The sequence below is a fragment of the Erythrolamprus reginae genome, chromosome 11, assembly GCF_031021105.1.
Source record: "Erythrolamprus reginae isolate rEryReg1 chromosome 11, rEryReg1.hap1, whole genome shotgun sequence".
Classification (NCBI taxonomy): domain Eukaryota; kingdom Metazoa; phylum Chordata; class Lepidosauria; order Squamata; family Dipsadidae; genus Erythrolamprus; species Erythrolamprus reginae.
In genome coordinates, this window is record NC_091960.1 from 11,463,576 (window position 1) to 11,487,484 (window position 23,909).

A 23,909-nucleotide genomic window follows, 5' to 3' on the forward strand; every position below is an offset into this window, starting at 1 on the left:
AGAAGGCGGTTCCACAAGTCTTAATGTTGCCAAAGTTGGATATCTCTGATGTAAGAGATTCTCCTTTCCTTTGCTTTCTATTTAAGTGCACAGCTCAGAAATAAGTCATATTGTTTGTGGATTTCCTATACTTGTATTACTTTTTTTTTGCATATAATTTGTGTATATTTCTTCACTGAGGTTTTTTGGTTGTTGTTGTTCAATAAAGTTTGCTTTGCTATAATACAAAGAAAATCCCATGACTCTGATTGCTGTAAACACGGGTCTCAAACATACCGTATTTTTTGAGTATAAGATGCACCAGAGCATAAGACGCACCTTAGTTTGGGGGGAGGAAAATAGGAGAAAGAATCTGCTTACCAGATATTCATTCATTCTAGTCAGCCTCAGCGCATAATTTTCTCCCATGGTTAAGGGCTTAAAAAAACCTTTATTCTGAGAGAGTAAAATGAAAGAGCTTCCAAGCCAGTAAGATCTGGGAACATCATTAGCACCTGGAAAGAAACATTTGGAGCAAGTAGAGCAATGGAAAAAACCCTGCAAAGACTTAGGGCTTGGAAAACATTCTTCATAGAGAGTAACAATGAAAGAGCTTGGGAAAATTCTTCTTCACAGAGAGTAACAATGAAAGAGTTTGTAAGTGGGTATGACCTTTGCGATTACATCACAAACAACTGTGTCCTCTTCGCCGACGATGTAAAACTCTTCAACACCACCGATAACACAACTACTCTCCAAAAAGACCTGAACTCTGTTTCTGAGTGGTCTAACACATGGCAACTCCAAATCTCAACTAGCAAATGCTCTGTCCTACACATTGGGAAGAAGAATCTGAACTCCAAATACGAACTGAATAATCAAATTATCCCAGATAACCCCCACTCGGTTAAAGACCTCGGTATACTAATAACAAAAGATTTAAGTGCCAAAGCCCACTGCAACAACATAGCCAAGAAGGCTTCAAGAGCTGTAAACCTAATCCTACGTAGCTTCTGCTCTGGCAATCTCACACTACTTACCAGAGCTTACAAAACTTTTGCCAGACCCATCCTTGAATACAGCTCATCTGTTTGGAACCCATATCGCATCTCAGACATTAACACCCTTGAAAATGTCCAAAACATGTTTATTTTTACGTGAAGACCTCCCTTTGAAGGAGCTGGGGAATCCCTCCCACGAAGAGATTCTGGGGGCGGAGCTTTGACGTCACCGGCAGGTTGCTAAGGACGCCAAGGTGATCACTTCCTGGATTCCATGGAATCGAGGAAGTGATCTCCTTGGCGTCCTTAGCAACCTGCTGGTGACGTCAAAGCTCCGCCCCCGGAATCTCTTCGTGGGAGGGATTCCCCTTTCGGGTTTGAGTTTGGGTTCGTTTCGGGTTCGGCAAATTTTGGGTAAAGTTCCTCCGAACTTGCCGAACCCGAACACCGTTGGGTGTGCCCATCACTAGCTAGCAGAGATACACACATACACGCCTTTTGGCACTCGAACCAAAAAGGTTTCGCCATCACAGGTGTAGGGTCTCCTGCTAGGGTGGGATGGCGGGTTGGACTAGATGACTTACAAGGTCCACTCCAACTCTGTTAATCTGGCGGAGCCCAGGGGAAGAGCCTTCTCTGTGGCGGCCCCGACCCTCTGGAACCAACTCCCCCCAGATATCAGAGTTGCCCCCACCTCCTTGCCTTTCATAAGCTCCTAAAAACCCACCTCTGTCGTCAGGCATGGGGGAATTGAGATATTCCCTTCACCCTAGGCTTATAAAATTTATGTATGGTGTATCTGTATGTATCATTGGGGTTTTTTTTTTCTTAAATTGGGGTTTTTTAAATTACTTTTAATGTTAGATTTGTTTATATTGTCTTTTTCACTGTTGTTAGCCGCCCCGAGTCTGTGGAGAGGGGTGGCATACAAATCTAATAGATAGATAGATAGATAGATAGATAGATAGATAGATAGATAGATAGATAGATAGATAGATAGATAGATAGATAGATGATAGATAGATAGATAGATGATAGATAGATAGATAGATAGATAGATAGATAGATAGATAGATAGATAGATAGATAGATAGATAGATAGATAGATAGATAGATAGATAGATCTAATCTTTTTTAAAAAAAAACACTCTGTTCTAGCACTGATGGTGTTATCTAGTTTGGTTCATGAAACATCTGCAAGAGAACAAGCAAGCTCAGCATGAACCAAAGACCCCTCGTTTCAACCTTAGAGTTATAAACCTTCTCCTTTATCAGTTCAGTTTGGGTACAAGCTCGAAATCCCTTTGAGCCTTCCTGAGCTCAATCAAGACCGCTGCAGCAGTGGGGAAATTATTAATCAAGATCACTTAAGAGACGTATTGGCTTTTAACTTTGCCCCTCTCCTACAAAGATCAGATTCATCAACTGTGCAGGGACAAAAAAAAGAAAAAAGAATGGGCAGGGCATGTAAGCCGCAATGAAATTCATCTGCCGTCTGCATGATCTTGGCCATCGAGTTAATTACAAAACGCACCAATTTGCATTCAGGAGCTGGCAGTTCTATGCGGTGTGTTTCCCTTCTTTCTAATTAGCTGCTTTTCAACATAAATGCAAAGCCACAGGCTATTTCCTGCTGGCTCATTGCAAGTGATGTGCAGTTGACAAGAGAGGACATTCGTTCTATGATCCTTCCATGAGTGAAACTTTCATTTATTTATTTTCTTTGTCCAATACACAATGAGGGTTTTAGTGGGTATGTATCTATATACACATAGTAAAATACATGATGAAGGTTATAGAGGAGATACTCATAGTAAAATATATCTAAGAAATAATAGAAAAGAAGATATAGGAATAGAACATATCAATGAAAGAATAGAAGAGATATAGGAATAGAAGAAAGGTATAGGAGATATAGGAGAGCAATAGGACAGGGGACGGAAGGCACTCTAGTGCACTTGTACTCACCCCTTACTGACCTCTTAGGAATCTGGATAGGTCAACCGTAGATAATCTAAGGGTAAAGTGTTGGGGGTTTGGGGATGACACTATGGAGTCCAGTAATGAGTTCCACGCTTCGACAACTCGGTTACTGAAGTCATATTTTTTACAGTCAAGTTTGGAGCGGTTAATATTAAGTTTAAATCTGTTGTGTGCTCTTGTGTTGTTGTGGTTGAAGCTGAAGTAGTCGCCAACAGGCAGGACATTGTAGCATATGATCTTGTGGGCAATACTTAGATCTTGTTTAAGGCGTCTTAGTTCTAAACTTTCTAGGCCCAGGATTGAAAGTCTAGTCTCGTAGGGTATTCTGTTTCGAGCGGAGGAGTGAAGGGCTCTGTAACAGTTCAGCCTGGTAGTGGCAGCCGCTAGTGGTTCAAAGAACATGTAGTGGCAGCAGCCTGAGGCTCCGCCCACCCACCCAGATGCCGCCATTTTTCTTAACCCTCTGCGCATGTGCAGAGAATGAAAAAGCATGTGCTTCCGAACCAGTAGGGAAGGTGAATAGATTTCACCACTGGTTCCTTTCCATGGAAGCTGCTGCAGCACACAGATAGCCATACCAAAATGAACATTTTGGGTTGTCCTACGTGTTGAACCATCCACTGGCCAGACAAGTATAAACTATGAGATACTTGCATGTTGGCCTGGCTTGTTTAGGGTGCTGTGCAGGGGTGGGTTGCCCAGATACGGGAAAATGCAGTGGGGTAGCAAAAATGGATCTCCACCCCAGAGCACCTGTTCTGCTGGGCTCTCTGGTAGGAGCCTCCCGAAAATTCAGGGTACAAATTTCAGACACACACACATTTGAAAATTCAAAACAATGTTCTTTATCACAAAATTAAAAATAAACTAAGCACTCATTTTGTATTGCAAAGAGCACTCATCCCAAAACAACCGAGTAGTCTGCACAATTTCCCTTAAGCAGTCATTAACTTCACACTTCACACCCCTTCTTCTTCCAACAAAATGAGACACACACACATGTTGCTCTGCTTTGTTTTCAAAGGCGTGAAAAATCAACAAAGTCCAGAAAACAGCAACACACGATTCCTGAAGAACTGCGATCAGATACTCTTTCACAACAGCCAAACCCACATGCTGCTATTTATAGCAGCAGTCCTAATTACTGGAGCCCCACCCAACCACAGGTGGCCTCATTTTCTCTTGTAATAATCCTTCAGTTGTTGTCTCCTATGCATCACTCTACGCATGCGTGGATGTGTCATTAATTCTTGTTCAGAATCCAAGGATGATACAGATGATTGACCTCCTCCTGGGCTGTCTGCCAAACTCCCCTCTTCCCTGTCACTCACGCTTCCTTGGTCAGAGGAGGCTTCGTCGTCAGATTCCATCGGGAGCAAAGCAGGCCTGCGGCATGTGGCTGTCTCCCCCACATCCACCTGCACATTCCTTGGGGCAGGAGCTGGGCCAGAGCTAACCACAACAGCACCCAATTTGCACTGAAAGATGTTGAAAGAAAATGCAGGGCGTCCTTCATAAGCCATGCCCACAGTGCGGTAGGGAAGTTTTGGTAGCCCACCCCTGGTGCTGTGTATCACATGCACACAGAAATGAGAGTTGAATGCAAACTGAAGATTTCTTAAAAAGAAAAAGGTGTAAATATGGATATAGAAATGTTTAGACATATGGATCTAGACACTATTTTTTAATACATTTGATGCATTGATATTTGTATAGAGCGCTGGTGAGACCACATTTGGAATACTGTGTTCAGTTCTGGAGACCTCACCTACAAAAAGATATTGACAAAATTGAAAAGGTCCAAAGACGGGCTACAAGAATGGTGGAAGGTCTTAAGCATAAAACGTATCGGGAAAGACTTAATGAACTCAATCTGTATTGTCTGGAGAACAGAAGGAAAAAGGGGGACATGATTGAAACATTTAAATATGTTAAAGGGTTAAATAAGGTTCAAGGGGGAAGTGTTTTTAATAGGAAAGTGAACACAAGAACCAAGGGGACACAATCTGAAGTTAAACTTGTTGGGGGAAAGATCAAAAGCAACGTGAGAAAATATTATTTTATTGAAAGAGTAGTAGATCCTTGGAACAAACTTCCAGCAGATGTGGTTGGTAAATCCACAGTAACTGAATTTAAACATGCCTGGGATAAACATATATCCATTGTAAGATAAAACACAGGAAATAGTATAAGGGCAGACTAGAGGGACCAAGAGGTCTTTTTCTGCCGTCATACTTCTATGTTTCTATGTGTGGGGAAAAATTAGAACAACTTTTTACCACCACCACCACCCCCAAAACAATGCAAAGGACATATATGGCAAGTGTTAAAAAAAACCAGAAGTGACCATTCCAGAGTCTTGCTAATATTAGCCGATTCTCTGTTGACATACAGATAGTCTTCAGTATACAACAGTTCATTTAGTGACTTTTCAAAGTTACAACAGCACCAAAAAAAGAGTGACCTATGACCATTTATGACCACAGAGTTGTGGCGGTGCAATGGTTAGAGTGCAGGATTGCAGGCTATTTCTGCTGACTGCTGGCTGCCTGCAATTTGGCAGATCGAATCTCACGCGGCTCAAGGTTGACACGGCCTTCCATACTTCCAGCGGTGGGTAAAATGAGGAGCCAGATTGTTGGGGGCAACAGGCTGCCTCTGTAAACTGCTTAGAGAGGGCTATAACAGTGAAGGGCTACCAAAACTTTTACTACCACACTGTGGGCGTGGCTTATGCAGGACGCCCTGCATTTTCTTTCAATATCTTTCAGTGCAAATTGGGTGCTCTGGGGTGGAGCTCCATTTTCACTACCCCACTGTGTTCCACCCACTGTATGGGCAGTAGCCCACCCCTGGCTGTAAAGCACTATAAAGCGGTACTGTATATAAGTCTATGTGCTGTTGCTATTCACCCTTACAACCATTCGTAAGCTCCTTAAAACCCACCTCTGTCGTCAGGTATGGGGGAACTGAGATATTCCCTTCCCCCTAGGCTTATAAAATTTATGCATGGTATTTCTGTATGTATGATTGGTTTCTTAAATTGGGGTTTTTTACATTAGATTTGTTCATATTGTCTTTTTATTGTTGTTAGTCGCTCCGAGTCTACGGAGAGGAGCAGCATGCAAATCTAATTGATAAATAATAAATAAATAAATTACAGCATCTCCATGGTCATGTGATTAAAATTCAGATGCTTGACCGCTGAGTCGAATTTACGATGGTTGCAGCACCCCAGGGTCATGTGATCACCTTTGACAACCATTTGCTGGCTGGGGAATTCTGGGAGTTGAAGTCCAAATATCTTCAAGTTGCCAAGGTTGGGAAACACTGGCCTAGAGAAAAGGAGGACCAGAGGGGACATGATAGCTGTATATAGGTATATGAGGGGTTGCCACAGAGAGGAGGGGGCCACTCTATTCTCCAGAGCACCAGAGGGCCCGACGAGGAACAATGGCTGGAAGCTGACCAAGGAGAGATTCAACCTAGTAAGGAAGAACTTTCTGACGGTCAGAGCGATCAACCAGTGGAACAACCTGCCTGCGGAGGTTGTGAACTCCCCAACTCTGGACACTTTCAAGAGGAGATTGGACTGCCATTTGGCTGGGGTGCTTTAGGATTCCTGCTCAGGCAGAGGGGTTGGACTTGATGACCTGCATGGTCCCTTTCAACTCTAACAATAAGTAAGTAAGTAAGTAAGTAGGTAGGTAGGTAGGTAGGTAGGTAGGTAGGTAGATAGATAGATAGATAGATAGATAGATAGATAGATAGATAGATAGATAGATAGATAGATAGATAGATAGATAGATAAGCCAAGTGGTTAAAATAGCAAAGCCAGATCTAAAGGCTTGCATGCAAAGAATTTAGGAATACTAGTCAAGTTCCTCTTCTCCATTCCACCCTCTGTTATCTCCTCATTGTCCAGTCACATTCAACGAAGATGTTTTGATAGCAGTGTTCCAATATTTGAGGAGTTGCCACAGAGAGGAAGGAGTCAAGCTACAAGGGTTGTAGAAGTAAGGCTGCAAGGCATGCAGCTCTCATGGAGAACGGTCGCAGGGGAAGTGGGTATTACTTTCATGTAGCGGGAAGTCAGCGGAAGCAAACCAGCAGTGCCAGTGGTCAGTAAACCATTGACTGGCATTGTGGTGAAAATTAGAGACGGGTGTCCTCATTCCAATTTCCTCCAAGTATGAAGTGCAAAACAGGAACAAAATTACAATTTTGGAAAGATGAAAATTCACGATGAAGACATAAGACATGGAACTACGATTGCAGAAATCATAGGTTGCAGAAAATACGATTTCAGCAATAGAGTGGTCACTGCCTGGAACTCATTACCTGATTCTGTTGTTGCTTCCCCCAACCCCAAAATCTTCAACCTTACATTATCAACAATTGAGCTCTCCCCTTTTCTAAGAGGTCTGTAAGGGGCGTGCATAAGTGCACTTTTGTGCCTAATGACCCTGTCCTACTGTCTTATTATCCTTTCTATTACTACGTTCTACTTATGTTATGTTATGTTAATATGTACTATAATACTATACTTGTTTGATAAATAAATAAATAAATAAAATAAATAAACTCACTACCTGACTCTGTAGCATCATCACCTAAACTCCAAAACTTTACCCTTAGACTAGCCACTGTTGACCTCTCCCGATTTGTGCATATGTGCACCAGTATGCCTTATCTTTCCAGCCCTAACCAAGTGCTAATGATGTTCCCAGCTCTTACCCACTTTTTAAAAATTTATTTTATTTATTTATTCATTTGTCCAATACACAAATACATAGGAAGCAAAATAGACATGTAGTAATATATATAAGGGTAAAGTGAACTTAGAGGAGAGGATATATGAAAGAAAGAAAATATATATGATACGAGTCTGCGGAGAGGGGCGGCATACAAATCTAAATAATAAATAATAAATAAATAAATAAGTGAGAGAAAGGAAAGACAATTGGACAGGGGACGAAAGGCACACCGGTGCACTTATGGAGGCCCCTTACTGGCCTCTTAGGAACCTGGAGAGGTCAATCGTGGAGAGTCTAAGGGAGAAGTGTTGGGGGTTAGGTGTTGACACAATTGAGTCCGGCAATGAGTTCCACGTTTCGATAACTCGATTGTTGAAATCATATTTTTTACAGTCAAGTTTGGAGCGGTTCGTATTAAGTTTGAATCTGTTGCGTGCACTTGCAAGCTCTTTCATTGTCACTCTCTCAGAATTATTTTTTAAGCCCTTAACCAGGGGATAAAATAATGTGCTGAAGCTGACCAGACTAAGGACGCTAGCCAGATGAATACCTGGTAAGCAGATTCTTTTCCCTGTTTTCCTCCCCCAGAACTATATGCCGGTGCGTCTTATACCGTAATTGTCCAAGGCCCCTGTTTGTTTGGTTAATTTTATTGTTTATTAGCTCATTTTAGTCTGCATTGTCCATTTGATTTGCTGTTTTTGCTGTTTTTTGTTTTATCTTGTTTGTTTTCAATGGGCAATTCATTTAAATCAGGGCTTCTCTGAACAATGATAGCTTCCTTCTGGTGTGGTCCATTGCGCCACCCTGATAGTGGCCCGCCGATTGTGCAATTTGTGCACGATGGCTCCTGTGCTGTCTTGGCCAGTCCGTGCATGCATGGTGCCCCCTAATTTTTGGTGCCTTTTTTGTTCTCTGAGCATGCGCAGAAGGAAAATTGTGCTTCTGCACATGCATGGAAGCAAAATCACGCAAGAGGACATTTTGATGCTCACTAAGCTCAGCGGTCGGCTGGTAAGAGGAATCTGCCCCTGGTTTCTCAATCGCAGCAGCTTACAGGCACGTGGACTTCAACTCCCAGAATTCTTCAGCCAGTTGCCGGCGGGGGGAATTCTGGGTGATGAAGTCAACATGTCTTAAAGCTGCAGAGGTTGAGAAACCCCGATTTAAATGAGTGAATTTGTAACGCGCATATCAATTTATAATAAGTAATTTTCTTCTCTATAGTGGAGAAAGTGTAAAGATTGTAAAGATGAAATATCAGAACACTATAAATGATTTCTAATTTCTTAAGTATTCAGAGTATGAAAAATAAAAGGCAATAGAAAACCAGCAAAAGAGTTTTTAACTCCAAATTGTTCTAATGCCATTAGAATCTTTATCTGCATATATGGCTCTGTGTTTACTTTTTTTTCACCCCCCCCAAAATCCATTTTCTTTTGTCTTGAGCTTTTTATTCCCATGTTCGTAAAAGCGTCTGCATTGTATAAATTAAATTGGTAGCTGTCTTCAAGATTTTTCTTTTCTTTTGTGTGCATTTTTACATTTTTGCCCTTGATCCAGATCCTTTATGAATTGATTCTATTACTTTTTTTACTTTTTAAAGAGTTCTTTAATAAATACTCTGTTCGAAGTGGCTCTTACAGCCTCCAATAATGGGATGGTGTTAAGAAGCCCCTAAAACGCTCGGGTTTTAGTTGCTCAAAATTTCCATGGCTGCTCCCTGTGTTTTTGTGTGCACATGACACGCTGCACCACCAATTGGCCAATGGCAAGTGAGCCTGACGTGGCATATGCTCCTCTGCTCCATTGATGGTACGGTGATTTCCATAATTTAAAACCTGTGCTTAAGTTTGCCGACCTGTGTTCCGCAACAGAGAAGGAACACCAAGGGCTCCGTTTTCAGATACGCATCTCTGCAGTGAGGAAGTAACTTGTGCCAGTTTGGACTGTGTGTGGCTATGTTGCAAGGCCACTATTTTTTTTTAAAAAAGTGAGGTTGTACCTAATGATTGCCCAAGGCTGTAGTACAGATTGGACCGTTTTGTAATTTACCAGTTGGCTAAGATCATGCATTGGCACATGGGTTTCACAATTCTTTGCATTGCCGTGTCCAGCTTTTGGCCAGGCTTTGCTGATGAATGCCTGGATGACTGGACAATGGGGTGGTTAGAGCTGCCATCCTTCGCTCAGACTTCTGCTTCGGTAAATGCCAGTCTGCCCAAGCCACAAGCAGAGGGGTGGGGGAGGGAGCTGTGGGAAGATGAGAGAGAAATGGAACGTGATTTATTATCTATAAAGCCCTACGTGGCTTAGGGCCCGAATATTTACGGGACAGTCTCCTGCCATATATCTCCCAGAGACCAATAAGATCACAAAGGGTTGGCCTTCTCTGAGTCCCATCTGTTATGTCTCTGCCCAGTGACTGGTAGAGGAATAGCCATTGGGTGAAGGAATCCTCAATCTGAGTATTGTATTGGCAGTTCAGTGTTGGCAAATACTTCAAAAGAAAAGGATTTAGGGGTAGTGATTTCTGACAGTCTCAAAATGGGTGAACAGTGCAGTCAGGCGGTAGGGAAAGCAAGTAGGATGCTTGGCTGCATAGCTAGAGGTATAACAAGCAGGAAGAGGGAGATTATGATCCCACTATATAGAATGCTGGTGAGACCACATTTGGAATACTGTGTTCAGTTCTGGAGACCTCACCTACAAAAAGATATTGACAAAATTGAACGGGTCCAAAGACGGGCTACAAGAATGGTGGAAGGTCTTAAGCATAAAACGTATCAGGAAAGACTTAATGAACTCAATCTGTATAGTCTGGAGGACAGAAGGAAAAGGGGGGACATGATCGAAACATTTAAATATGTTAAAGGGTTAAATAGGGTTCAGGAGGGAAGTGTTTTTAATAGGAAAGTGAACACAAGAACAAGGGGACACAATCTGAAGTTAGTTGGGGGAAAGATCAAAAGCAACATGAGAAAATATTATTTTACTGAAAAAGTAGTAGATCCTTGGAACAAACTTCCAGCAGACGTGGTAGATAAATCCACAGTAACTGAATTTAAACATGCCTGGGATAAACATATATCCATCCTAAGATAAAATACAGAAAATAGTATAAGGGCAGACTAGATGGACCATGAGGTCTTTTTCTGCCGTCAGACTTCTATGTTTCTATGTTTCTATGGGTGTTCCTGTCACTAGGTAGAGACATATCTTGGCGGGAACATTGTTGTTTGCCAATTGGTAGAGTTACTATGGGGCTGGAGTATAAAAGAGTTGTCACCAGCCAAAATTACCAGGTATCTGCTTACCATGGATTCATCTGGCTAGTGTCCTTAGTCTGGTCAGCTTCAGCACATTATTTTATCCCCTGGTTAAGGGCTTAAAAAATAATTCTGAGAGAGTAACAATGAAAGAGCTTGCAAGCTAGTAAGAGCTGGGAACATCATTAGCACCTGGTTAGAGCTAGAAAGAAACATTTGGAGCAAGTTAGACTAATGGGGGGAAAACCCTGCAAAGACTTAGGGCTTGGAAAACATTCTACGCAGAGAGTAACAATGAAAGAGCTCGGGTACAATAATAGCACCCGGTTAGGGCTGGAAAGAACTATCTGGTAAAGCAATGAAAAAAAACCCCTTACAAAGACAGAGTTTGGAATACATTCTTGGCAGAGAGTAACAATGAAAGAGCTTGCAAGCCGGTAAGAGCTGGGAACAATCATTAGCACCTGGTTAGGGCTGGAAAGAAACTTACTCAGAGCAAGTTAGAGTAATGAAAAAAAAAACCTGCAAAGACTTAGGGCTTGGAAAACATTCTTTGCAGAGAGAAACAATGAAACAGCCTGCAAGATAAGAGCTGGGAAGATCAATAGCAGCTAGTTATGGCTGGGGGGGAAAAGCTACATTCAGAGTATAAGACACACCCTAATTATCAGCCAGTTTTAGGGAGGAACAAAGTGTCTCTTATACACCGAAAATACATTTACACTGTAACACATTTCAGACGCAGGCCTAGGTCCCCAGCTAGTTCTTAAGGACATTCTGGGACCTTAGAGAGGAAAGGCCATCCTTCTTCTTTGGGGGGACACTGTTTCATTGGGTGGGGGGCCAGGGGTGGGTTCCTCCCAGTTCGGACCAGTTTACCTGAACAGGTAGCGACCCACTGCTAATGTCACAATCATGTCACCAACCGGGTTCGGTCGGTGCCGGTCTGTGGGTGTTGCCATCTTCTTCTTTTAAAAAAAATAATTTTATAAAGATGGCGGCACTCATGGAGCAGCACCAACGAAACCGGGTTGGTGACATCATCGTGACATCACCAGTGGGTCACTAACGGTTCAGGTGAACTGGTCTGAACCGGAAGGAACAGGAGCAGTGTCAAAAATTCTGGGGGGAAAAAGGCCAAAAAACAAGATACACAGTGGCAGAAACTCTGCTTCTGCGCATGCTCAGAAGAAAATAAAAATTCAAGAAAAAAATTCAAGTTTCTGGCGCTGTGCATGCGGCAGCCATCTTGTTTTCAGCTTCTTTCCCCCCAGAATTTTTGACACGGCTCATGCACGCACCCACAAGGCACACCCACACGGCCTTGGAGTAAGCGAACCAGCAGTGAGGTAAGCAGGAACCCACCCCAGGTGGGGGCCACAACAAAAAGAGTCATGCTTCCTCGATCTTGCAAGAATGACAACATTTAACGGAGGGAAACCAGAGCAAACTCAGTCTCCCGGAACCTAGTGGGTGGGTGAAATTACCGGAGACAGCAGCATCCAGATTAATTAAACTCCCCTTTAGTGAAAGATGAGGTAGAGTGTAAGATGTTATCTCAAATTTGAAAAGCCATAAATCACATACACACAGACACAAACCCTCCAGCCAGGTGGCTGCGCAACCAAGAAATCCAGAGATTTACTACTTCCCTAAATTAGTGGTTATTTTAAACCCTGTCTTAAAGGTTTAAGAACCATGGATCTCACCTTGTGATCAAGTCTGCTTCTTAAACTCGGGACTAGTCAAACCGTATTGTCCGTTCGCCCAGCTTAATCAACAGTTAAAGATTTGTACAGCTTGTTTGGTAAGAAGGCTCAAAACTCTTTCATGAAGGATTATATAAATCCTGACCAAGCAGGTTTTCTTAAAGACAGGCAGATAGCAGATGCAATTCGTCACATTCTGAATGGCCTGCATTACAGCAGAAACACTAAAAGCTCCCTTTGCCATCCACATTTTAGATATTTTTAAGGCTTTTAGATCAGCTGCAATGTCCTTATTTGATTATACTGGCAAAAAATCTTGAAATGGGATCTGGGCATATTTATTAATTCAGTATTAACAAATTCATCCACAAATTTACAGTAAATCATTTGCAGCAAGGCGACTAAATTTTGGGAATTTTTATTTATTTGTTGAGCATCTGGTAAATTTATGGAATACTGACTCATTTCCCATGCTTAGAGGCCCAAGGTAGGAAGACCTATGAGTTCCCATTTTATTCATCCAGAGTTGCTCTGGATTGTGAACTGGATGGGATAGAAACTAACCTGCCCTTTTTTTTTACTGGCGATTTTGTGGTTGTAGTTTGGTGGGCATGGCTTGGTGGGTGTGGCAGGGGAAGGATACTGCAAAATCTCCATTGCTATCTCACTCTGGGGCCAGATAGATAGATGCATGGATGGATGGATGGATGGATGGATGGAGGGAGGGAGGGAGGGAGGGAGGGATGGGATGGGATGGGACAGAATTCTTTATTGACTCAGTGTGATTGGATACACAAGGAATTTGTCATTGGTGCATATGCTCTCAGTGTACATAAAGGAAAAGATACATTAGATAGATAGATAGATAGATAGATAGATAGATAGATAGATAGATAGATAGGTAGGTAGGTAGGTAGGTAGGTAGGTAGGTAGGTAGGTAGGTAGGTAGAAAGGTAGGTAGGCAGACAGACAGACAGATAGATAGACAGCATTTGCCATTAAACCAATTTCAAAAATAAGAGCAGCCTTTATGCGGATTATATTGTCCTAATACTATAGACCCCTATTATTATGGTTCCCACATTTAAAGTGGAATTGTCCAAATTTGAGGCTGGGGCAAGCCTAAAAATAAATTCCTTAAAATCCAAACTATTGTGTTGTAAAGTTGGAGTAAAGATTCAGCACAAGCATCTAAAACTCTGTGCAACAAGTAATTACTCAGAAGTAAATCGATGTCTATGGAGATTCTCAGTCCTCCAGGTCAAGGTTGTCCCAAATAGGCTTTTCCAAAAGGCAATTTGATTTTCTTGATTTTTTTTCTTTTGAAAACTCGCTTCTCAGCCAAGAAGGATTCCCCACTAATCAAATAGAACGGAAGAAACTTCTTGGGTGAGAAGCAAAACATTTTCAAAGAAATAAAAATAAGCAAGGAAGTCCAGTTGCTTTCTGAAAAAGCCCCTACTCAGAAGTTGGCTTTTTCATTAGTAGCTCCCTGATTTAGAAATTATTGTATATTATTATTATTATTATTATTATTATTATTATTATTATTATTTATTGGATTTGTATGCCGCCCCTCTTCGCAGACTCGGGGCGGCTAACAACAATGATTAAAAAACAACATGTAACAATCCAATTAATAAAACAACTAAAAACCCTTATAATAAAACCAGACATACACACAAACATACCATGCATAACTTGTAATGGCCTAGGGGGAAGGAATATCTTAACTCACCCATGCCTGGCGGCATAAATGAATCTTGAGTAGTTTGCGAAAGGCAGGGAGGGTGGGGGCAGTTCTAATCTCTGGAGAGAGTTGATTCCAGAGGGCCGGGGCCGCCACAGAGAAGGCTCTTCCCCTGAGGCCCGCCAAATGACATTGTTTAGTTGACGGGACCTGGAGAAGGCCAACTCTGTGGTATCTTATCGGTCGCTGGGATTCGTGTGGTAGCAGGCGGTTCCGGAGGTAATCTGGTCCCATGCCATGTAGGGCTTTAAAGGTCATGACCAACACTTTGAATTGTGACCGGAAGCTGATCGGCAGCCAATTCAGCCCACGGAGTGTTGAAGAAACGTGGGCAAATCTTGGAAGCCCCACGACGGCTCTCGCGGCTGCGTTCTGCACGATCTGAAGTCCCAACTGATGTGCAACCAGCATCCTTTATTGCCTTCCCTGTGCCAAATAAAGAAGGGCATTGAAATTGGGTGAGTAATAATTTTCTCAGCTTTGGAACTTTAAGGCATGACGACTTTTAAAAATTTATTTCTCCCAATGGGCTCATTCCTTTGTGATTTTGTTTTCTTTTGTTTCTACAGGCTTCTTTTTTATGTATTTTGCTGCTTATTACATTTTGCATATTTTAAACAATGGAATAATGAATGCTTTGATCCCATTTTTAAGCAACCCTTTGCACGGTTTGAATCAGGTTGTAAATTGCTTCAAAACTGTTCTGTCGGGCTCTCTGGTAGAATCCTCCCAAAAAGTCACAGGTACAAATTTCAGACACACACACACGTTTGAAAATTCAAAACAATGTTCTTTATAATGACAATCCACTTAAACCAAGCCCTCTTTTGGGATAGCAAAGAGCACTCGTCTCCAAACAAACTGGTAATTTGTGCAAGTCCCTTATCAGTTCTGTGATACTTAGCTTGCAGCTGTGAGACAATTCACAGTCCTTCTTCTTTCACAAAGTGAAACACACTTTGCTCTGGTTTAGTTTCAAAGCGGGGAAAACTCAGCACACAAAAAGTCAAAGTCAGTAAAGCAGTCAGGAAACACAACAATCAGATAATCCTCCACAATGGCCAAACCCACAAGCTGCTATTTATAGCAGCCTTACTAATTACCACAGCCCCACCCAACCACAGGTGGGCTCATTTTCTTTGATAATAATCTCTCAGTTGTTGCTGCCTATGCATCGCTCTCCGCATGCATGGCTGTATCATTAACTCTTGTTCTGAATCCAAGGAGGAGCTAGATAATTGATCTCCTTCTGAGCTGTCTGCCCCACTCTTCTCCTCCCTGTCACTCATGTCTTCTTGGTCAGAGGAGCCTTCATCATCAGATTCCACCAGGGGCAAAACAGGTCTGCAGCATGTGGATGTCTCCCCCACATCCACAGTCCTTGGGGCCAGTGTTCCCTCTAATTTTTTTTTGGGGGGGGGGCGGAAAAGTATAGTGTCTGAGCGGCAGTCCCTTCGGGACTGGGCGTCACAGAAATAATAAATAAATAAATAAATAAATAAATAATAAATAAATAAACAAATAAACAAACAAACAAACAAACAAATAAAAAACCCACTCTGTTTTGCCTCACAGAATTTCAAAGTAAAATACTGTACTGTGTGTCTATAACAGTGAGCTCATAATAGGGCAACTCTATCAATATCAAAATGCCACTTAAATAGTTGAGCTAGTTTCAAACTAGATTTTGATTTTCTTTCTCTCTTCCTTACTCCCATTCTTTTTCTTTCTCTTTTCCTTCCTCTCTTTTTTCTATCTGTTTCTCTCTCTTCCTCTCTTCCTCTCTCTCTCCTTCCCTCTCACTCTTTCCCTCTCGGCTTCTGGGCAGGTTTGGAAAACTCTGAGTTGATGATGATTTTTAAGTGAGCGATTGCTCACTGCTCAGCTTAGAGGGAACTATGCTTGGGGCAGGAGCTAACCACAACAAAAAGTAGAATGCATTTCCAAAAGAAGACCAAGCGACTGAGATGAAACTTTCCAGATGCTCCCTAGCATTAGTTGTCTAACCTGGTTTCATCCTGCGGTTGAACATGCACACGAGTTCCATGTGCCACTGGACTGATGGTTTTCACAAGCTGAATCAGTTCGGCGGCTGCACTGAAGAAACAGCAGGGCAATTGTGTAAGGTTTCACCTGGAACCGGGTGCTGAGAAATTTCTTCTTCAGGGCAAACCTTGCCTCATCCTACCACTCTCTCCCTTGGGGGGTTCCTTCCTTCCTCTTCAAATCAGTTACTATGGGCCTTGCAATTCTCTCTCTCTCTCTCTTTTTGCAATTTTGGGCAGGTTTGAGGAATGCTTTTTGACCATCTAGTGCAGTGAGGGCGAACCTTTTTTTGCTTGGGTGTCAACAGGGTGTGTGCCAGGACAATAGGGCACGCACATGTGCCCATACCGATAATGCAATGCCCTTCTCCCATGCATATGTGCAAAAAGGCCCTTTGCGCATGTCCTTCTTCCACTCGAAACAGAATATCCTACGAAAATAGACTAACAATCCTAGGCTTGGAAAGCCTAGAACTACGAGGCCTAAAACACGATCTGAGTATTGCCCACAAGATCATATGCTGCAATGTCTTACCAGTCAATGACTACTTCAGCTTCAACCACAATGACACAAGAGCACGCAACAGATTGAAACTTAATACGAACCGCGCCAAACTTGACTGTAAAAAATATGATTTCAACAATCGAGTTATCGAAGCTTGGAACTCATTACCGGACTCAATTGTGTCAACCCCTAGCCCCCAACATTTCTCCCTTAGACTCTCCACGATTGACCTCTCCAGGTTCCTAAGAGGCCAGTAAGGGGCGTACATAAGTGCACTGGTGTGCCTTTCGTCCCCTGTCCAATTGTCTTTCCTTTCTTTCACCTATCTTATATATTCTCTTCCTTTCATATATCCTCGTCCTCTAAGCCCACTTTCACCCTCTTTTATATTATCACATGTCTATTTTCTTCCTATGTATTTATTTATGTATTGGACAAATGAATAAATAAAAAATAAATGTGTGCAGGCTTTATTGAATGCTGGCTGGGCAATTCTGGGAGTTGAAGTCCAGATATCTTCAAGTTGCCAAGGTTGGGAAACACTGCTCTAGAGCCTGTGGATAGTGAAAAATGAGCCCAAGGAGCCCACCAGAAGTTGAACATAAGGACATAAGAAGAGCCATGCTGAATCAGGCCAAAGCCTATCGAGTCCAGCATTCTGTGTCACATAGAGGCCCACCAATTGTCCATGGGGATCTTGAGCAGAAAGAGAAGGCAAGACCCTCCCTTTCCCTTGACCCCCAACAAATGGTACCCAAGGGAATCCTGCCTGCCTCAACCAACATAGAGGCAGCACATGGACATCTGTTTCAATAACCACCTATACACTTGGCATCCATGAATCTGTCTAATCCTGCCTTGAAGCTATCCAGACCAACTGTCACGACCTCTTCTGGAAGTAAATTCCATAAACCAACAACCCTCTGGGTGAACAAATATTTCCCTTTATTTGTCCTCGCTTTCTTACCTAGGAGCTTTAGGGAGGGCCGCCTCGTCCTAGTATTGTGTGATAGAGAAAAGAATTTTTCTCTATCCGCCTTTTCTATCCCATGCATGATTTTATACACTTCGATCAAGTCACCCCTTGAAACTTCCGGTAGGCCTGTCGGGGTGTTTTTCGCCTTCCCCAGGCTTCAGGAAAGCCTCTGGAGCCTGGGGAAGGAGAAAAATGGCCTCCACCCTGCCCTCTGGAAGGCCAAAAATCAGCTGGCCAGGGCACACATCCAAGCTGGAGCTGAGATATGGCAACACTTTGCATGCCCTCAGATAGGCCTCTACAGGCCACCTGTAATATGTGTGCCATAATAATAATAATAATAATAATAATAATAATAATAATAATAATAACAACAACAACAACAACAACAACAACAACAATAACAATAATATTTAATTAGATTTGTATGCCGATCTAGTGGCTATTTCTTTTATTCTCTGCATCCTTCACACATATGACAAACAGTGAGGCGCCCCTGGCCGCCATCTTTCTCTTCTTCCGCCATTACCCAGCTCGGAGGAAAATGGGACAGATCAAAAAAACCATGCTGCATGGGCTAAATCACATTGGTGAGGACAATCACATTAACTTATAAAAAATCCTGAGGGGTTATGTGCAGTGAAGGGCTACAAAAATTTTTACTGCCACGCTGTGAGAGTGGCTTATTTTTGGGGTGTGGCTTGCCGGCCATATGACCGAGTGGGAGTGGCTTGACAATCATGTGACTGGGGAATGACTTAAAGGTCATGTGACTGGCTTAAAGGTGGCCAACTTGACATCACTCATGTCAAGGGTTCGGGTTAGGGTGCCTGGCCTCGCCTCAAAGCGATACAATTTCCCTAGATTTATTATTACCGGACATTCAAAATATACTGTTTAAATCTATGTATATATGCCATATGTGTACATACATAATACACACAGGAAGACAAAAATATACATTATCTACTACATAAACTGTATGTGTATTTATTTATTTATTCATTCATTCATTCATTCATTCATTCATTTATTTATTGGATTTGTATGCCACCCCTCTCCGTAGACTCGGAGCGGCTAACAACAATGATAAAAACAGCATGTAACAATCCAATTAATAAAACAACTAAAAACCCTTATTATAAAACCAAACATACACACAAACATGCCATGCATAACTTGTAATGGTCTAGTGGGAAGGAATATCTTAACTCACCCATGCCTGGCGGCATAAGTGAGTCTTGAGTAGTTTGCGAAAGACAGGGAGGGTGGGGGCAGTTCTAATCTCCAGGGGGAGTTGGTTCCAGAGGGCCGGGGCCACCACAGAGAAGACTCTTCCCCTGGGGCCCGCCAAACGACATTGTTTAGTCGACGGGACCCGGAGAAGGCCAACTCTGTGGGACCTTATCGTGTGGTAGAAAGCGGTTCCGGATGTATTCTGGTCCAATGCCATGTAGAGCTTTAATGGTCATGACCAACACTTTGAATTGTGACCGGAAACTGATCGGCAGCCAACATGCACACAGCTATTATAAAATTATACTCATTCAACCTCATTTACTGCGATAGTAAAAACATACCCAGAGCCCACAAGGGAAAAAAAGAAAAAAAAGAAAATTTGTCTACCGGTTCTGCGTTCATGACCGTACCCGTAGGAGCCCATCACTGGTTATGTGGGGCTGCACCAAAGCCAGTGATTGTAATATTGGCCTCAATATTTTTATGCACCTACAGAAAACTGCTTTGATTGTGTAAGCCATGGTTAAATCGACAGTTCCATAAGCAGAGCTATAGACAACTTTATCATGTCCTGCAGCTACAATATTGCCACATTTTCGGCGCCGTCTTGAAACGCAGTGTCATTGGTTCTGCCTTTCTTGCAAAAAATGCTCAGCCTGCGATAGGCACATGAGACAAGATGAGTCAGAAAAGCCATCTGATTTTCAATTTTCTTCTTCTTCTAAAGTTTCCGTTCTCCCTCTCTCGTGTAACAACAACACCATCAAACAAGGAGAGAAAAGAATAAACGAAGGCAGTTATCCAGTTCAGATGTTCAGAGAAAGAGAGAAAAGAGAGAGAGATGTAAATGTCTGTTGGCTACGTTCTATAGCTAATGTTCCTTTTATTTTTCTGCTGAAATCAGCAGTCAGTTAAACGAATTCCATTACTTAATATTCAGCCTGTTTTAAGATCACGTTTGATTCAAAATTTGCTGTATTTTTTTTTCCGACTGAAAGCAGAAGGGGAGGCTGGACGGAGTTAGATAAAATGGGTCAGAGCAGTTAGTTCTTTTTTCTTGAGAATCCGTGAGCACAACACAATTTTTGTTATGAAAGCAGGACGTCGGTGGCTCATAAAAACCCAAGCCGCACGGAAATATTTCATGATCTCAGAAGAATCAGGACTTTTCTCCATCCAACCTTCTCCCATTAGGTAGATGCATCTATTACTCCCTTGAAGAAGCAGATTGAATGTCATAGAAAAGAGAGCAGCATGACCTAAATAATAATAATAATAATAATAATAATAATAATAATAATAATAATAATAATAATAATAATAATAATAATATCAATAATAGTCAATAATAATAACAACAATAATAACAACAATAATAATAACAACAATAATGATAATCAATATCAATAATAATAATAATAATAATAATAATAATAATAATAATAATAATAATAACAATAATCAATAATAATAATAATAATAACAACAAAACAACAACAACAACAGCAATAATAATAACAGTGTTACATAGAAATATAGAAGTCTGACGGCAGAAAAAGACCTCATGGTCCATCTAGTCTACCCTTATACTATTTTCTGTATTTTATCTTAGGATGGATATATGTTTATCCCAGGCATGTTTAAATTCAGTTACTGTGGATTTATCTACCATGTCTGCTGGAAGTTTGTTCCAAGGATCTACTACTCTTTCAGTAAAATAATATTTTCTCATGTTGCTTTTGATCTTTCCCCCAACTAACTTCAGATTGTGTCCCCTTGTTCTTGTGTTCACTTTCCTATTAAAAACACTTCCCTCCTGGACCTTATTTAACCCCTTAATATATTTTAACGTTTCGATCATGTCCCCCCTTTTCCTTCTGTCCTCCAGACTATACAGATTGAGTTCATTAAGTCTTTCCTGATACGTTTTATGCTTAAGACCTTCCACCATTCTTGTAGCCTGTCTTTGGACCCGTTCAATTTTGTCAATATCTTTTTGTAGGTGAGGTCTCCAGAACTGAACACAGTGTTCTGTCGGGCTCTCTGGTAGACTCCTCCCAAAAATTCACAGGTACAAATTTCAGACACACACACGTTTGAAAATTCAAAACAATGTTCTTTATAATGAAAATTCACTTAAACCAAGCCCTCTTTCGGTATAGCAAAGAGCACTCGTCTCCAAACAAACTGGTAATTTGTACAAGTCCCTTATCAGTTCTTATGCAGCTGTGAGGCAATTCACAGTCCTTCTTCTTTCATGAAGTGAAACACACTTTGCTCTGGTTTAGTTTCAAAGCGGGGAAAAATCAGCACACAAAAGGTCAAAGTCAGTAAAGCAGTCACGAAACACAACGATCAGATAATCCTCCACAATGGCCAAACCCACAGGCTGCTATTTATAGCAGCCTCACTAATTACCACAGCCCCACCCAACCACAGGTGGCCTCATTTTCTTTGATAATAATCTCTCAGTTGTTGTTGCCTATGCATCGCTCTCCGCATGCGTGGCTGTATTATTAACTCTTGTTCTGAATCCAAGGAGGAGCTAGATAATTGATCTCCTTCTGAGCTATCTGCCACACTCTCCTCCTCCCTGTCACTCATGTCTTCTTAGTCAGAGGAGCCTTCATCATCAGATTCCACTGGGTGGGGGGGGGCAAAACAGGCCTGCAGCATGTGGATGTCTCCCCCACATGCTGCCCCTTAGGCAGGAAACTCTACACTACTTCATACAAATGGTTTTCCAACATCTTCTTAAAAACTTCCAATGGAGCATTCACAACTTCTGGAGGCAAGCTGTTCCACTGATTAATTGTTCTAACTGTCAGAAAATTTCTCCTTAGTTCTAAGTATGAGCTAGCAGTATGCAGCAGCTGCCAAAAAAGCTCTAGGCTGCATTAACTAGAGGGATAGAATCAAGGTCACATGAAGTGTTAATACCACTTTATAAGGCCTTAGTAAGGCCACACTTGGAATACTGCATTCAGTTTTGGTCACCACGATGCAAAAAGGATATTGAGACTCTAGAAAGAGTGCAGAGAAGAGCAACAAAGATGATTAGGGGACTGGAGGCTAAAACATATGAAGAATGGTTGCAGGAACTGGTCATGGCTAGTTTGATGAGGAGAAGAACCAGGGGAGACATGATAGCTGAGTCAACCTATTCTCCAAAGCACCTGAGGGTAGAACAAGAAGCAATGGGTGGAAACTAAACAAGGAGAGAAGCAACTTAGAACTAAAGAGAAATTTCCTGACAGTTAGAACAATTAATCAGTGGAACAGCTTGCCTCCAACTCTTGAAGTTTTATGAAGATGTTGGATAACCATCTGTCTGAAGTAGTGTAGGGTTTCCTTCCTAAGCAGGGGGGTTGGACTAGATAACCTCCAAGATCCTTTCCAACCCTGTTTTTATTATTATTATTATTATTATTATTATTATTATTATTATTATTATTATGTTACTTCTCTTTAGTTTCCATCCATTGCTTCTTGTCCTACCCTCACCCAGCTGGTTTTTATGCCTAAAGTAGAACTAAAACTCATGGCCTCCTGTTTTCTAGCATGGCGGCTAGATCAAACTAACTCTCTGGTTTGTTTTTTTCCTGGAACCACACTAATGGAGTCTATCACTATGAGGACAATATAATCTGCAATTTAGTTGCATTGCTGCAAAAGATTTAACATCGCTTTGATGATGAATCGGTTAATAAATGAACAAGCATGCAAGCACCAGCATGAGTTATGAATCGGAGCCTCTTTATATGATTTGCGGCATTACGCAATCTGAGAAAATGAAGATTGCATGAGAAGAAAACAGGAAGGTAAGAGATAAAGCTAAAGACTGAAAAGCCAAGCCTGTCGTAGTGGTGGTGATTTCAGTAAGTCTCTAAGGTTGCGGTAAGCAATATGCAACATTAGGTCCCATGTCCATCCTTTAATGAGGCCTTAATCCCTCTCATTTTTAAAGTTTACTGTGAATGGTCACGTCTAGCAAGAGCAATACACATTTTCTGTGGAAATCTGGAGTCTGCGGAGAGGGGCGGCATACAAATTTAAATAATAATAATAATAATAATAATAATAATAATAATAATAATAAAAAAAAATAATCTGACATATGGGAAAGAAGAAAGAAAAAGATAGGATCTCAAGTGGAGAGTGTGTGAGCAGAGAGTGTGTGAGCAGTGTGGTCAGGCAGTAGGAAAAGCAAGTAGGATGCTTGGCTGCATAGCTAGAGGTATAACAAGCAGGAAGAGGGAGATTGTGATCCCCTTATATAGAGCGCTGGTGAGACCACATTTGGAATACTGTGTTCAGTTCTGGAGATCTCACCTAGAAAAAGATATTGATGAAATTGAACGGGTCCAAAGACGGGCTACAAGAATGGTGGAAGGTCTTGAGCATAAAACATATCAGGAAAGACTTCATGAACTCAATCTGTATAGTCTGGAGGACAGAAGGAAAAGGGGGAACATGATCGAAACATTTAAATATGTTAAAGGGTTAAATAAGGTTCAGGAGGAAATGTTTTTAAAAGGAAAGTGAACACAAGAACAAGGGGAAACAATCTGAAGTTAGTTGGGAGAAAGATCAAAAGCAACGTGAGGAAATATTATTTTACTGAAAGAGTAGTAGATCCTTGGAACAAACTTCCAGCAGACGTGGTTGGTAAATCCACAGTAACTGAATTTAAACA

The 23,909-nt window shown here is 41.6% G+C and overlaps 1 protein-coding gene across 2 annotated transcripts in view; it reads left to right on the plus strand.

The window, feature by feature from the left end:
- LOC139173994 (IgGFc-binding protein-like) overlaps positions 1-23,909 on the plus strand; it is an 842,349-nt gene that overhangs the window by 448,991 nt on the left and 369,449 nt on the right. The window contains exon 11 of one of the 2 annotated variants that reach the window (XR_011560282.1): positions 1,977-2,076. The exons of the other annotated variant lie outside the window; for it this stretch is intronic. The gene's annotated coding sequence lies outside the window, so the exon portion shown is untranslated. Of the gene's footprint in view, positions 1-1,976; positions 2,077-23,909 lie in introns of those variants that run through there. 2 annotated transcript variants of the gene reach the window in all.